Source organism: Glycine max, chromosome 3, assembly GCF_000004515.6.
Source record: "Glycine max cultivar Williams 82 chromosome 3, Glycine_max_v4.0, whole genome shotgun sequence".
NCBI lineage: Eukaryota > Viridiplantae > Streptophyta > Magnoliopsida > Fabales > Fabaceae > Glycine > Glycine max.
The window spans coordinates 28,339,077-28,354,879 of record NC_016090.4 but is presented as its reverse complement, the minus strand read 5'-3'; the positions used below and the strand labels follow the sequence as shown (position 1 = coordinate 28,354,879).

Genomic DNA, 15,803 nt, shown 5'->3' with positions numbered 1-15,803 from the left:
TGACAAATTAGGTTTAGCTTTAGAATTCCATTGACTTGTGATGACATAACAATAGAAGGTTATCATGTGTCATATACATGTTGCCACGTGTTATCTACCTGACTTACTATGTTTCAAAAAGTTGACTTTTTAATATAGTCTTTGAACTTAGAGACTTGTAATCATTTTAGTTTCTGAATTTAATCATTTTGGTCTATGGACTTAACACATATTGTCATTTTAATCACTGAAAGCACTTTTGAATTTTTAATTAAATGTTATACTAAATATAAATTATTAGCGTAATGATAATAAATGACATTGTTTATAGTGATAACAATGATTTATGATGATGAAAATTAAATGAAAAATAATTATCAAGTATAAAAATAAAAAATATTTTATTTTATTTGTAATCACTATTAATTTATTTATTATATTTTATTAAGTTAATTTTTTGGCAAATAACATCATAACACTGAAAATTAACAATATAACTAAATTGAGAATAAATAAACATATGAAAATTAAAGGTTTAATTACAAAAATAGTCCCCTTATTTATTCCAACTCACTAAATCAGCCCCCCTCCAATTTAGTTCACCAATTGAGTCCCTCGTTTTTTTTCAATCTGGTCATTTGAGTCCCCAATCTCAAAATTGTAGAAGCAAGCTTCATGATGATGAATCAAGTATGATTCAAGTAGTTTTGATGATGACAAAAATCCCAAAAGAATGATGTCAAGATTGAGTCAACAAGTTCAAGATCAAGATTAATTTCAAGATTAAAGAAAAGACATCAAGAAGAATCAAGATTCAAGAGAAGATAAATTTAAGATTCAAGAGAAGAAACCAAGAAGCAACAAGTCAAGACTTCACAAGGGAAGTATTGAAAAAGATTTTTCCAAAACCAAACATAGCACAATTTTGTTTTACAAAAAGAGTTTTCTCAAATTTTTCTAAGTTACCAGAGTATTTACTCTCTGGTAATTGATTACCTGTTTCCTGTAATCGATTACCAGTGATAAAATTTGATTTCAAAAAGTTTTAACTGAATTTGCAATGTTCCAAATGATTTCTAAATGGTGTAATCGATTACAATATATATATTGGTAATCGATTACCAGTGTATCTGAACGTTGAAATTCAAATTCAATTGTGAAGAGTCACATCTTTTTATAAAATGCTTTGTGTAATCGATTACATGGTTATGGTAATCGATTACCAATGACAAGTTTTGAATAAAATTCTTGTGTTTGTCTTCTTCTTCCCTATACTCTTTAATTTCCGCTGTGCACTTTTAATTATCATTTTTACTTTTTGTTAAGTTTCAATTACTGCTCTTTACTTTCTTAACTTGGTAGTAAAAGTCTAATTGAATCTAGTAGCATTAAGAAGGATAAGTTTTAATTAGTCAAGGTACATTAATAATTAATTCACCCTCCTCTTAATTATTCTGAGACCACTTGATCCAACAAAAATTGGACGTTAACTGTTTATGGATAACGTTGACAGTCACGTGTCATAATCCTACTGGACATTAATTTTCATACACCATTTTAATGTCCAATAGAATTATGACACACGTAGCAGTTAATGTTACCTATTAACCGTCAATGTCTAATTTTGGGATTGAGAACTCAAATAACCGAATTGGACAAAAAAATGGGAGACTAAATTAGTTAATCAAATGAGAGGGGACCAATTTAGTGAGTTGGGATAAATAAGGGGACTATTTTTTCAATTAAGCCTAAAATAATTTAGTTTTTCAATAAAATCAAATAAAAAACGTGTATTTGAGCAAATATATAGATACTAACAAATAATTTATTTTAAAAGTCAGTATATTTATTTAATTTAGGAGAAAATTAAAAACAAAGAGAACATGGATCATTTTATTTAACGAAAATTTAAGATGGAATTAGATATTTTTTGTTTTTCACCTTTTATTATTTTCTTTTATTTTCTATACTACAATATAACTAATATAATGAGTGAACTATATTTCATCATAATCAATTTTGTAGGTCGTATACATTGTATACTCCAACATGATAGACGATAACTATTTTTTTCCATTGAGAATATAATGGGTGAACTATATTTTATATTCAATTTAATTTGTAGGTCGTATATTTTTAACTTATAATATGTAACATGTAATGTCTATGTCATTGAACAACATGTGAAAACTACTAAACAAGAACATGGTTCTAACACTTTTATTTTTATAATGTCTTAACATATACTTTATTTTCGCCCCTGAAAACTACAAAATAGATTAGTTAAATAATATAATATTCTACACATGTTAATAATATATAAGATAATAACTTGATCTGGATAGAATATTTGGTTTAGAACCTTGTAGAATCTTGTTAGCACTCATAAATTAGCACTCATATAAGATAAGAACTCATATTTTGGGTCTAATGTCCTAGATTTAACACTCATAAATTAGTTTCATATTATAGTATAGTTTAAAATGACAAAATTGCAAAAAGAACATATGTGAGGAAATATGGTAATGTTTGTGCTAATAATTTCATGCAACATGAGACTTAATTTAAAAGTGTTTTCAGGGACCAAAATGACAGTATATGTTAAGTTCAAGAACTAAAATGTCAATAAGTGGTTAAATTTAGGGACTAAAATGACAATAAGATACTAAGTTAAAAGACCAAATAAAAAGTCAATATTTTGACACATGGAAGTCATGTAAATCACACATGGCAACCATGTGGATAACATGCGGCAATCATCAATTATCACACCATCACCAAGAGTGCCACCTAGGTATAACCATTTGTGCTAATGGAGAAAACTAATAATATGACTAATTTGTCGTATTTTTTATAAATTCAAGGAATTTTTTAAAAATTTTCATCTTTTAGGGACTTAACTATCAATCTATCATCGTCTAACTGATTCAAGGATGAAAATGGTATTTACCCTAATAGAAACAAATTTAGTTTTCAAATGACAATTAAAATTGAGGAACTGGGAAAAATAATAAATGGTATTAAATGCTATCATCAATTTTTAAGTTTAATTTTAAAAAATTATAAGGTATTTATTATTCATCCATTTCATTTTATTTTTTATAGTTAAGAATAGAAGTCATGTACCAATTAATAATAATTCACACATTTTACTCAACCAAATGAACTAAAATCTCATTTAACCGTTTCTTTTTATTTATCTATCTTGAAAGATATATAGCATACAAAATACATATGTAATTAGCATTTTCTTATATATTTAAATTATTTTTAACTTTTTAATATGATACTCATAATTAGTTATCTCTCATTTTTATTAGTATGAAAAATATTTTAAAAATAGGTAGAATTAGTGTTGTTTTGAGTAAAAGAGTTAATGTTGCTTGAAATTTTTAATAGGTATAAATAAAATAAACACAGTTTCTTTAAAATAAATAGAGAAATAAAATAATCTAGGTAGCAAGTGTCCAAACTGTATTGAATAACAAATATTTAATAACCTTAATAAATGCTTCCAATTACTTAAATAATAAATAGTCTTTTTCAATTTCTTTTCCCTCCCTCAATAGATGCTTCCAGGGCAATAGTTAATATTTGTTTTAAAGAATAGTTATATAATAATATTTAATATATGAAAAGCTATATTTAATGCAATTATCAGTCAAAAATATTATCTTGCATTGATGAAATTTAGTATTCGGTGGGCATGAGCGTAAAGTATGACTACTTTACCTTTCTTTAACTTTTTTTAATTGACACTACATTAATTGTATTCATTGAAAAAAGATTTTTTTTCCCATAAAGAGAATGAAAGAAATTCATATATAAAAGCTCTTTCATTAACTTTTCTTTCATTCAACCAAAATTTTAGAAAACAGGTGGTGAGGTGACTATGTGCAATCCTTCAAAAATTAATAAGTCTCCCTTCAATGTGAATGTTATGGTTATTGATGAAGATGCTATTGCACTGCACACAACAATGGAAATACTAACAACCTTGAATTACAAAGGTACCATATATTTAAGTGTTGCCTTTTTTTTTTTGTACTTTATACATTCATCTTAAGTTTAATATATATGGAAGGTACTTTATATATTTATCTTAAGTAAAAGATTTGTAAAAGTATTGAACAATTAACATCACAGTTTGTTTCAGAAACAAGATTTTTTATTAATTGAATTGCAATTTTTATTTTAATTTTATTTTGACATAAGTTATTTTCTAGTTACTTCATTGAATATTTTGTTTTTCCTATTTCAAATAAGAGTTTGGTGATCTCCTAAACAAGATAGGAAAACACTTGTGTTGATTACTTTCTCTCTAAATACATTTGTTTTTTGCTTCGGCTATGCTACTACAAATGAATTAACAGATAAGATTTATTAAAGAATTATAAATGAAAAATTTATATTTCATTGATGAAAATTACACTTTGATTCCAAATTTGGATTAGAGTGATCTATTTGGAGCTTAAGAATTTTGTTTTTGAAACAACAAAAGATAAAAATTTATTATAAACATAATACCACAAGATTAACACAAGGTGTAGACATATTGTCTAACCAATACATCAGGTAATTGCAATTAGAAAGAGTTCACTCAACTTATTTTTTGTAGGCAAGAATTTACCCAAATTAAAATGAAATTAAGTTTCTAGACTCAGATTGTGTATAGAATTGTGATTAATCTTGAATAATGAATCCATTGATATTGTCCTTCGACTTTAAAATTAAGATCAAGGATGCTTATGTGCAAGGTTTTTCCTCCATATGCAATTTCTTCTTTCTCAGTATTTGGGCAAATTATTTCATCTGATATTGCAACAAATTAACTATCTAGTGGATCCAATGTAATGGAAAATATATATACCTATATTTTTGCAAAATAATTAATTAATGAAAATGGTAGATGTCCACCCCATTTTAAAGTGATTGGGGTGGAAGAAAGAGATAAGAAGAAAAAGAAAATATATATATATATATATATATATATATATATATATATATATATATATATATATATATATATATATATAGAGAGAGAGAGAGAGAGAGAGAGAGAGAGAGAGAGAGAAATGTGATTGAAAAGATAGGGTGAACTTTTTTTAAAAAAGAGATAGGATGATCTAAGAAGAACAAAAAGGTAAAAAATGAAATCATAGAGAAATGTGTGTATGGATATAACTATTCATAAAAATTAATTATTATTCTCACTAAAAAAGAGAGAATGTATGTTTATAATTATCCTTACTTAATACTTGGTATTTCAGCTGTAGGTACCACAAATTCCTTACTTGCTTTGGACCAACTTCATAAAAATCAAGGACATTTTCATCTCATTATAATGGAAGTTCATATGTCAGATCTTGATGGATTCAAACTAAAACAAATCATCGATGAAGAATTTGCAATACCAGTCATAAGTAAGATGCATTCTAAAATATTTGACTTTTAATGTTATCCAGTAACTAGTAATATTGTTATATATATAAAGGTTTGAAAAAAAAAAAGATATGACTTTTAATTTTATATGTTTTCAACCCTCTTTATATTTCTCTAGCTTGTATCGAAACCAAAATTATATCATTTGAATATTACTTTGTTCAAAATAAATCAAAATTTCAACTACTTAACATGTTGCTCTTTGTAGAAGGGACCTCTATCTCAAGTATGCAGTCTTGGGTTGAATTTTGAAATTTATGCATATGAAAAACTATTTTGAGGAGAGTCTTTGCTCATATGTTGAGTCATTTTTTTCAACTCTAGTTTTGTTAATAGTTTGAAACATAAATAATTTATGTAGATATTTTCTATTAACAATATCTTACTCATCCAGTGATTTCAGTTGACAAAAGTGAAGAAACCCAAGAAAAAGCTTTAATGTCTGGTGTAATGCGCTATATCTTTAAACCAATAAAAGCAGAAGATTTCATAGGTATTTGGCAATTTGCAGTAGTTGTAATGAAAGGTAAGATGCCAACTATGACAAAAGTAGTTGGAGATATCATTGAAGATCACAAAGAATTGTGTTGTGCATCATTTTCAAAAGAAGATAATAGGGATGAGAAAAACAATGATGGCAAGGAACATTTATCGATGAATACTGTGAACGAGGATGAACCTACTACCTCTAAGAATACCAAATTTGTTTGGACAAAAGACCTTCGATATCGATTTGAGGAAGCCATTAATATTCTTGGCCCAAAGAGTATGTTTTGTAGTTTTTTGTTTTCTATTATTTTTTTTACTTCATTGCAATGCAAGGTTTTATTTTCCTTTATCACATTTCATGGTATTGTGAGAAATTAGTAACAAATGCGACTAATGAAGCCACAATTGTCTTCATGTGGCTATTACACACTCCAAAAACTTTGACCCTGTCAAAATTAGAGTCATAAATTGTTCTCTAAATCTTGTTTCATGAATTTGAATGTTAGCTATAATGACTTATTCTTGTGCATTATATATATATATATATATATATATATATATATATATATATATATGTAACTCTTATAAATTGATTAATTACTTACTTTAGTCTCAATTTTTGTTTCAATTAGATGTAATTCCAACAAAAATTGTTCAAGTCATGAATGTTGAAGGGTTAAAAAGGAGAAATGTGGCAAGTCATCTGCAGGTTTGTTACTTTCATGGCAACTACTAAGTGTTTGTTTGTGGATTCTTTTACCTCAACACATGTTCAATGAAGGAGATTTTTTGGCTTTGACTAAACTTGTCTTATAAAATTGCACAATTCCATGCAATGCATCATAGACTTCAAAATGCTTATTTTTTGTTAATAATTTTTTATCTCAAATGAGAAATTTAAATTTACTTACATAAACACATACACCCAAATTCAATTGGTATTAAGTAATCATTTTGTATTCTTAACATTATATTCAAAATATAAGTTTTCCTTGCTTAAATGAATTGGAAAATTATTCAAAATAATACTACTTTGATCGCAAAAAAATATAATTAACTAATGAGATGTTTGACAATTTCAACATTTTACATAACATGTACATTGCATATCAATTATCTAATTTAGGATTTCCAGATTTTCCATGTAAGTCTGAAAATTTAAACATTATTAATTTTTTGTTAACTTAAATATGTACCAATAACATATAAATTATATGCATTATTCAAGAAAATTAATAACATATACATTCTTTTGTTAATACTTTTCACATGATGTATTTTTTTATAATTAAGTTCATGGTCAAAATACTGCAATTTCATACATATTGGTTAGAAAATTATTACAAGCCAGGTTCATTATAATATTTTGCAATATAAAAAGAACATGAATTGAAGAATTCATTATTAACTATTGTTGTTATCTTATATGTTATCTTATGTTCATTTTGTATTCAATATTGTGAGTAATTGTAGCATTATTATATGAATTTTGCAGAAATATAAGCATTATTTAAGGCAGGTTGAAAGAATATTTGTTGCGATAATAAAGAAAGCAAATGAAGACAATGATATCTCTTTTACTAAGAAGGCATCAATACACTGGTCACTAGTGTTTAACCACATTAGACATTATTTGGAAAAAACAATAAAGCATAGTAAACGTAAAAGTTTGAGACATTTAGAGTCCGATGAAATATATATATCTCACTTAAAATCCAAACTATCCATTTTGTTGAGTAACCTTGACAAGTACAACAATAACAAACTAAATGCTAATGCTAATGATGCATTAAGTTCTTCAAATTTAGTGCAATGCAATGAGCCATCACAAAATCTCCTATGTAGCCCTTCTGAAATACTTAGATCAGGCCAAGCATCAAGTTCCAATGTTGTAGGGTTGTTGGAACCAAGTTCTTTAGGGTCTATTGTTGGTGAGGTTTATAGCAGAGATCAAACTTTGCCAACATCAATGGAAGACATTAACAATGTTGAAAATATTATGGGAGGAAACTTATTTCAACCCCGGCAACACCACCAGATTTATAATCAAGGATATCATCAAACTTTTGCAACTATGGACAATAATTTTGCTTCTCAAGGAACATTTGATGGGTTCCATTTCAAAGAAATTGATGATCCTTTCTCAATGGAAGACATTCTTAACAACTTCCACATGCAGGTATGTAAAATAACTTCTCTAGTTGTTATGATAGTTTTGTCTTCCCTATATGTTTAGTTTTAGTAATTCAAATGGAGAGTTGATGTAGTATACTTTGAGAAATTTAATAATTTGAGTATGATTGATTTTTTATGTCAATAGTTAGATGAAAATAAACACACTAATAAAGAAAAATAAAGAAAGAGGAAGGAGGAAAAGAGTTTCTCAATAACAATATCAAAACCCTTAAAATTTAACAGATGCCATCAAATTTCTCATTCAAATGTCGATATGAATTGTGATTCACAGTCTTCTCATGAGTGTGGAAATAATAGGACTATAAGATTTGAGTTCCAAATTTATTTCTTTTAACTTGGATTGCTTATTATTGGTATCAACACATCAAAGAATAATTATGTAAGTGTTTTTTACCATGAAAGGAAAAATTTCAAACTATTTACCTTTTCTGCTTCCCTATATTTAAGAAAAGTTATCATTTAAACAAAATAGTGATTTACACTAATGGTAATATATATATTTTTATATGTATATAATGAGATTTTCAATAATTAATTAACATACTAGTTGTTCTTTGGTAAGAGCATGAACACATAGGTTTAGTGAAAGATTTTTAAAACATTGATTTGATTGTCAAAATATTATTACATAAATTCAATCATTGGTGATAATTTTTAGCAATAGAACAATCCAAATATTGTTTACTTAGCCCAATTTTAATGTTATTTGACAAGCAATTGGGGGTTAATATAATTCTTTTGGGTACATGAGAGTTTGTTTATTTCCATTAGCTTTTAAAAGAACCAAATGTATGTAAATATTTTCTCCTTATAAAAAAGATATATAACAATATTTTTTATGATCACAATAAAGTTTACCTTTTATTATGAGCAAGTACACATAATTTTCTTTCCTAATTGATTGAGATATTTTATTGTTCTTGAGATTTAGTATTTTGTTTTTATTTTGCATATATATATATATATATATATATATATATATATATATATATATTACCAAAAAAAGAAGAAAAGATAACAAGAAATCATGGGGTAATAATTTAGGTCTTCCTACCTATAGGTAGTCTTTATTGGTTTGGTCCCCCATGATTTGTATTTTATTGTTTGTATTTCTTTATAATTTCTAATAGTTTAATGAAAAATGTTAGCAACATATTTGATACCACATTTATTTTTGTCGACTAAAATTTATTGAAAGGATCACCCATTATTAGTAAATTTAATCAATAATAAAAAGTGTGAAGGTATATTGGTACAACTCCTAAAGTAATTCATTCATTAAGCATTAGCGAGATTCTCTAACTAACTTTAACTTAAGTGATATATATATATATATATATATAGTTTTTTCTTTTTCACATAAATTTGATGTTTTTTTTTCTATTAGCATGAAGAACCAGTCAATTCAGATAGCCATGCTAATTTGAACCAAAGTCATGATTACGTTCCGCTATTTGACCCACTCCTTAATGAGACAAGTTTGGTATGTAAAATTTCAACTTTTTATATTCATTTTGAAAGATTTATTTATGTGACTTTTTTTTTCATCTTGATTACTTCTCTATGAAAAGGTAGTTCTCTTCTACCTCTTTAGGTTAACCCTTCAATTTAAACACATGAAAAAGATTAGAAGGAGATGATGAAACCTTAAGAGTTGCTAATTTAAAAATTATGTTGCATAGTAGTCATATCCAATTTAACATAAATTTCATACTCAATGTAATATTTGAATAAGTTGGTAGACATAAAAATGTAAATTTAAAAAATATGATTTACATATAAAGTAACTTTATAACATTGTATTATTTACAAATGTATTTGACCTACAATAACATGTGAAATAACTCCTTTTTATTAGCTTTGAACCATAACTTAGTTTACTCTTTTACTTACAAACATGTTAGGACACATATTTTTTTGTTTATTTATTGATTTCTATTCCTTCTTTTTTCTTGCTTCAACAGGAAGAAGACTTTGCTACCATAGAATCCATTTTGGATGATTTGGCGTAAATGAACTGAGGCTTCAAAAGAGCTTTATATGATAGGATTGGAGCAGTCGTTTTAACTTGATGCAAATTACATATGATGTTTTGCAAATAAATAACTTATTGAAACTTGACCCTTTTCGGTTTCATGTTCCTATGTAAAATGGTTACTTTTGTTTGCATGAAAACCCTAGTTTAATTATATATATTGTGGGACAAAAGAATTAATGCATAATAATTTAATTTACCATGATTTATTATTGTTATTATTATGGAAGAACACCTTATTTATATAAACTAAATTAGATAAAGTACATTCACTATTGCTATACTAATTAAGTCTAAGGGAGAATTATTTATTTGCACACCAAAAGAAATATAAGAATTGGATGAATTAGGGAGTTTGTTGACTCCATAGTTGCAAATGATTTTTCTAAAAAAAAATCTCAATAGAAGATGTTTGCAATAACTTATTGAGCATGTTTATACTTCATATTTAATGTTTGCATATTTTACCCTTCTAATTATTTTAGTTTGTTTTTTTAAAATTATTTATCGTGTGCTCTTAATTTGTTTTAAAATATTTATATTAAAGAATTAAAAATATATATTTTTATTTTTTTAGTTTTCATTACATTGAATAATTTTTTAAAAGATAAATTAATGCAATTAAATATTTATTTTATTTTCTAAAACTATCGTTGAAAAATATTAAAGAATACATAATATATAATGTTTTAAATATTTTATCATGTGGAATTAATTCTTAATTTTTTAAGTTAATATTGCACTACCACAAAAAGGTATTCAAAGACGGTTGTTTTATGCTTTCCATGACGGCTATGAATCGTCTTTGAATTTTCCATTGTGAAAAGTCAACATTTTTTACAATGGTTTTTAAACCGTCTTAAAATCTCAGTTTCTACATTGATTTTCTAAGAAACTGTATTTGAATATATTATTTTTTATTTTAAAATTGTTAAAAATTTGAAGATTTAAAGATGATTTTTTAGAAAATCTTCTTAGGAAGGTTTTTTTCCAAAAAAAAATAATCTTAGAATGTGTCATTTCTAAGACGGTTTCCTAGAAACTGATGTTGTTTATTTTTGTTTATTTTGTTTTACAGAAAGGTCTATAGTCATATTATAGCAAGTTTTAATTGTATAGGAAACCAATTCAATAGTATATATGGCAATAAATAAATAATGTTATGACACTAAAAACCAAACTTTAAAAGTATAGGGGTCAAAATCATAAAAGAGGAAAATTATACTGACAAAAAATATTAGAATCAAATACATAAATGACTATAAGCCTAAGACAATCCAAATACAATATTTCCTTCAATGGTTAAATATATTCACTGAGAATGTTAGTCATATCACTTTCACATTGCGAATGCTAAGTCCTCTAACTCGAACAAAATTGTTTCCCCTAAGGGATACCTACAGTTTAGACCAAATGTTAATCATGAAACAACTAAAGACAGAAAATGTTATTAGAATCTGTCAGGGCAAGTCAATTTAACTTCAAATAAAAAGAGAAATTTATTTTATTTATGTTCCAACCTCTAAACCACTTTTGACCATCCATTAACCGATGAGACCCTGCCCAACACTTAGCTAGGGCAAACAAAGCAAAGAGTCTCAATCCCAATCTCAAGGTAATATACCCCGTATGAAGAAAATATGAATATGGCAAAGAAAACATAACTCCTAGTGCCCTTCCCCACATACAATGTGCATATTTCATCCAATATATGAATTTGAATTCTTCAATCTTCATGCCTTTGTTAACACTGCAACAAGGGCAAAAATAATTATCATCATAACATTCATAAGAACTAATAAGCTCTTTCAGAATGAGTGTCAAGTGTCGAATCACTTCTTGTTAATTAATCCCTTGTTTTTCACGTAACAAATATTAAAAAAATGTATATTGTAATTAGAACTTGAAAGATAAAACAAGCTTGTCCATTGGAAAAGTTATAGAAGGCTAATTTTAAAAATTGATCTATTCGATCAATTATTCTCCACCATTCCTTTATTTTTAATTATCTAAGTTCCATCGTTTCATTTTAACATTAGCAATTAGTTAGTCAAGTTCAAGAGGACTTATTTACATGTGTTTAGGAATTTGTATCTTTTTCTCTCATAAAAAAAATGAGTCCCTTGATGCATTTCATAAGTTAATGGAAAATAAAAAGTGTACATGAAATGCATTTAAAGGTGATAAGCTATAGAAAATGTTTGCAATTTACCGCGTGTACTCGGGTGATTGCTTATTTTTGTCAAACTTTTGCAACCATTCTTCATTTGATAAAAGAGGAAGAGTATCGATGAATTTCCAAATAGTCATTAAAAGACTAGATCAGGAGAGTCTTGTTAAACCCCTGAGCACCACCATGTTGAACATGTAACATCCTAATATTTCGTAAATAAATTTAAAAAGCTTTTTAGTAAAAAATAAATAAATAAATAAATATAGAGCAAATAATAGACTGAGTATCCTAGGTATAAATAGTTATGTTAAGTCAGCTGCCTCCTTTTTGGCCTTATTTTCGTTTTTCCCCTTTTACTCTCAAAACCCTTTCTTTTTCCCGCAGCCCACAAAACCTGTCTCAGAAAAACGACGATCTCAAAATCATTCACCGTTGGATCGTCCTGAAATTTGAGTATCATGTTCAAAACCCAATACCAAACATTCTCACCGTTGGGAATTTCAAAATTATATCTGAGCTTAGAGGAAAACCCTTCGCATTGTAGCATTTTAATTTCCCGCAGAAATCCAAAATTGTCTCGTTAAAACTACGATCCCGGTTACGTTAACCGTTGGATTTTCATGCAATTTGGATATTGTGTTCGAAATTCAATTCCGCACGCTTCCACCGTTGGGATTTGCGAGATAATTGTGGTGGAGGGAGAAAAAGGAATCGCATGAAGACAGTACAAGTGAAGATTTCAATCTCTTCTCCGTCTCTCTGACGTTTGGGAATTCTATCGGAGCAGTCGGATGAATAAGTGAAAGAATTTCAGGGAACCGCTAGAGATGTTGCTATCGCTGGCTGAAGACACGTGAGTCCGCTCATAGGTAAGGGATGAGTTATTCACAGTTGGGGATTAGTGAGAACATGTGTAGGGATCCTTAGAAGATTAAATTGAGGTTTTATTTTGAGATGTTTATTAAATTGCAATTTTTCCTTTATGATTATAAATAAAATATTGATGTCCTAATGAAAATTTCTTGATAAATTGTGCTCTTGATATTTGTATATTTCGACCTATGATTTTGATATAATTGTGTAATATTATTTAAGGGGTTTTAGTCCTAATGTTGTGATAGTCTTTTATATAAATTGTTATATTGAGGATATGAAATGATGATTCAAATTGTGAGTATGTGATGAATTGTAGAAGAACATGTTGCTTTGAGATTATAATATTGTTATTGAGATTGAGTATAAGTGTAAAGTTCAACATGTGTTAATTTGTGAGATACGTGTAAACATGTGATGGTGAATTGTGATACTATGAGATGTGAAATTGTGAATGAGTTATAGTTGTGGATAAGTGTGTAGTTAACACTTGATGTGAAATTACTTGTGTTGTAAGCTATGAATTGTACAATAACCCGACCAGTGTTATATTGAGAAAAGCGTTGATGCTCAGTGTTAAAGAGAAAATGTAGGCTTCCTATTTAGGAACCAGTGTTAAATCGTAGCGCAATTGTGTTGAACGTGTTTAAAACACGAGTGTAAGGTCGTGGGTATTGTATAATTCATGAGCAGTGTCTGCATGTAAAAAAAATTATTTTAGGGGTTGGACCTGAATCAGGAGGGAGAGGCCCTGACGGACTCTTCGGAGTGTAGGCCTTAGGGGTCACCGGATTTGAGTGCTCCTTTAAGCCTATGTTGATCCCATAAGGTTGGAGCATTCTCGCAAAACATCGTGACCCTGACTGGTCTCCCTATGATCTTACTTAGTGAGAGTGACCTGACAAACCCATTGTGTGGTGTGTCTTGTTATGTACTCCTAAGCGCCCCAGGGTGGTTTTTCACTGACATGGTACCATATTGCATATAGGATTGAGTCTTAGCATAACTATTGCATATGTTTGCTAATTGATGTGTTATTATATCTTGATCGAAGTGTGGGATTCTTGTGTAATGTGATTGATAATTGAAAAGTGAATTTTGAATGATGAAGTGGTGAAGTTACGTGAGCTATGTTTAAGCAAGAGGTATCTCATTTATATAATATGTATATTTAATTGTCTTGTTTTTCTATTAGCTAGGAATGTGATAACTCACTCCCTTTGTGTTGTTGTGTTTGGATCCTATGATGATCTTGAACTTGTGTTCGAGGGAGCAGATGAATAGGTGGATGACTATGAAGAACCTCATGCTAGAGGACACGGGAACACAATGCTCTGATAGGATGTGACATTAGGATATAGGTTCTATATTAATTGTATGAAGCTTAGACAACCTTGTTGAGTCGAGAATACTTTATTATTTATTTGGACAAGTTTGAATATGATGTAGAAGAAAATGAATGTGAGCCTTTTTCCCCTTTGAAAGACTTGTTTAAAAAAAATGTTTTAAAAATACTTTTAATTAATATTTGAATTTTTTTATTCCTTATTAGTATATATGTGAGGGGTAGAGGGTGTCACAGAACACCTGTGTCGTTGCCAAAGAGCCATATTCCAACCAATTTCTAAGCATGAGAACCCCCACTCACTAGTAGCTTCAATCCCTTCTTTTGTTAAGCAGAAATCATCTTAGAAAAGTTCCTCATTTATGGCACATGAACATAATGACCCTAAATAAAAGCATCATTTCCTCATAACTAACTAAACATTCACACTCGCATAATAGCATCCCCCAAGACAAGGAAGGATTCAAAAAGAACAAGAAAATGGCAGGGAGTAGTTGTGAATATATAAAAAGTAAAGGACCATATCATGGCCTCATAAGATCATACAAGTTTAAAAGGGATAAAAATTGAAAATTGAAGAGTGCCTAGATCAGATAGTAAGGTAACCCTGGAGATTAGTTGGGATCGAAAAACATGAAAGCAATGGGTGGAGATGGGAGGGGTTAAGAATTTGAAAGGTGTTGAAGAATAAAAGTAAGAGAAAGGCATTCCTCTTGGCTTGTGAATTCCGCCACATGCTTCCTTTTTGCGCCCTAACACTAACCACATCGTTCCCCTCCCAAACATATCTCTTCTTCTTTCTTTCTCTCCTGCTCCTGCAATGCAACTTTGAGTTTAGGGTTTAACCAGGGTGGACAAAGAGACATTCTAATAAGAGAGATTTGAGACCGAAACTGATGCCATGGTCAACAACATTGAAGACGAGGAAGCCTTAGAGACTAGCACTGTTGTCTTTGAGTTTTCGAACGTGATCCAAGCGTGGATCTACGATCTCTTTGCTAACTGAAATTGGGGAAAATCAAAATTAGGTAAGAAATTGAAAAAATAGGTAAGAGAAAATGAAATTGAGTGAGAATGTGAGAGGGAGGAATCGGTGTTGTGGCCTTTGGCAAAGTTGTTGGCGGCATCTTCCTTGCTAGAGACGAGTTGTTTGGGGTGGAAGATTTGATAGTAGGTGTCGCAGCGAACTTCATCAAAGATGGTGGGAAGATCGACGAAGATGATGTGCACAACATGCTTGTCAGATCTAGTTTCGCTAAGGAAGGTGTTGA

At 28.7% G+C, this 15,803-nt stretch overlaps 1 pseudogene; it reads right to left on the bottom strand.

The window, feature by feature from the left end:
• Positions 1-11,469: 11,469 nt before the first annotated feature.
• LOC100800579 (cytochrome c oxidase assembly protein COX15-like) lies at positions 11,470-15,318 on the bottom strand (annotated as a pseudogene).
• Between the last annotated feature and the right edge of the window lie 485 nt (positions 15,319-15,803).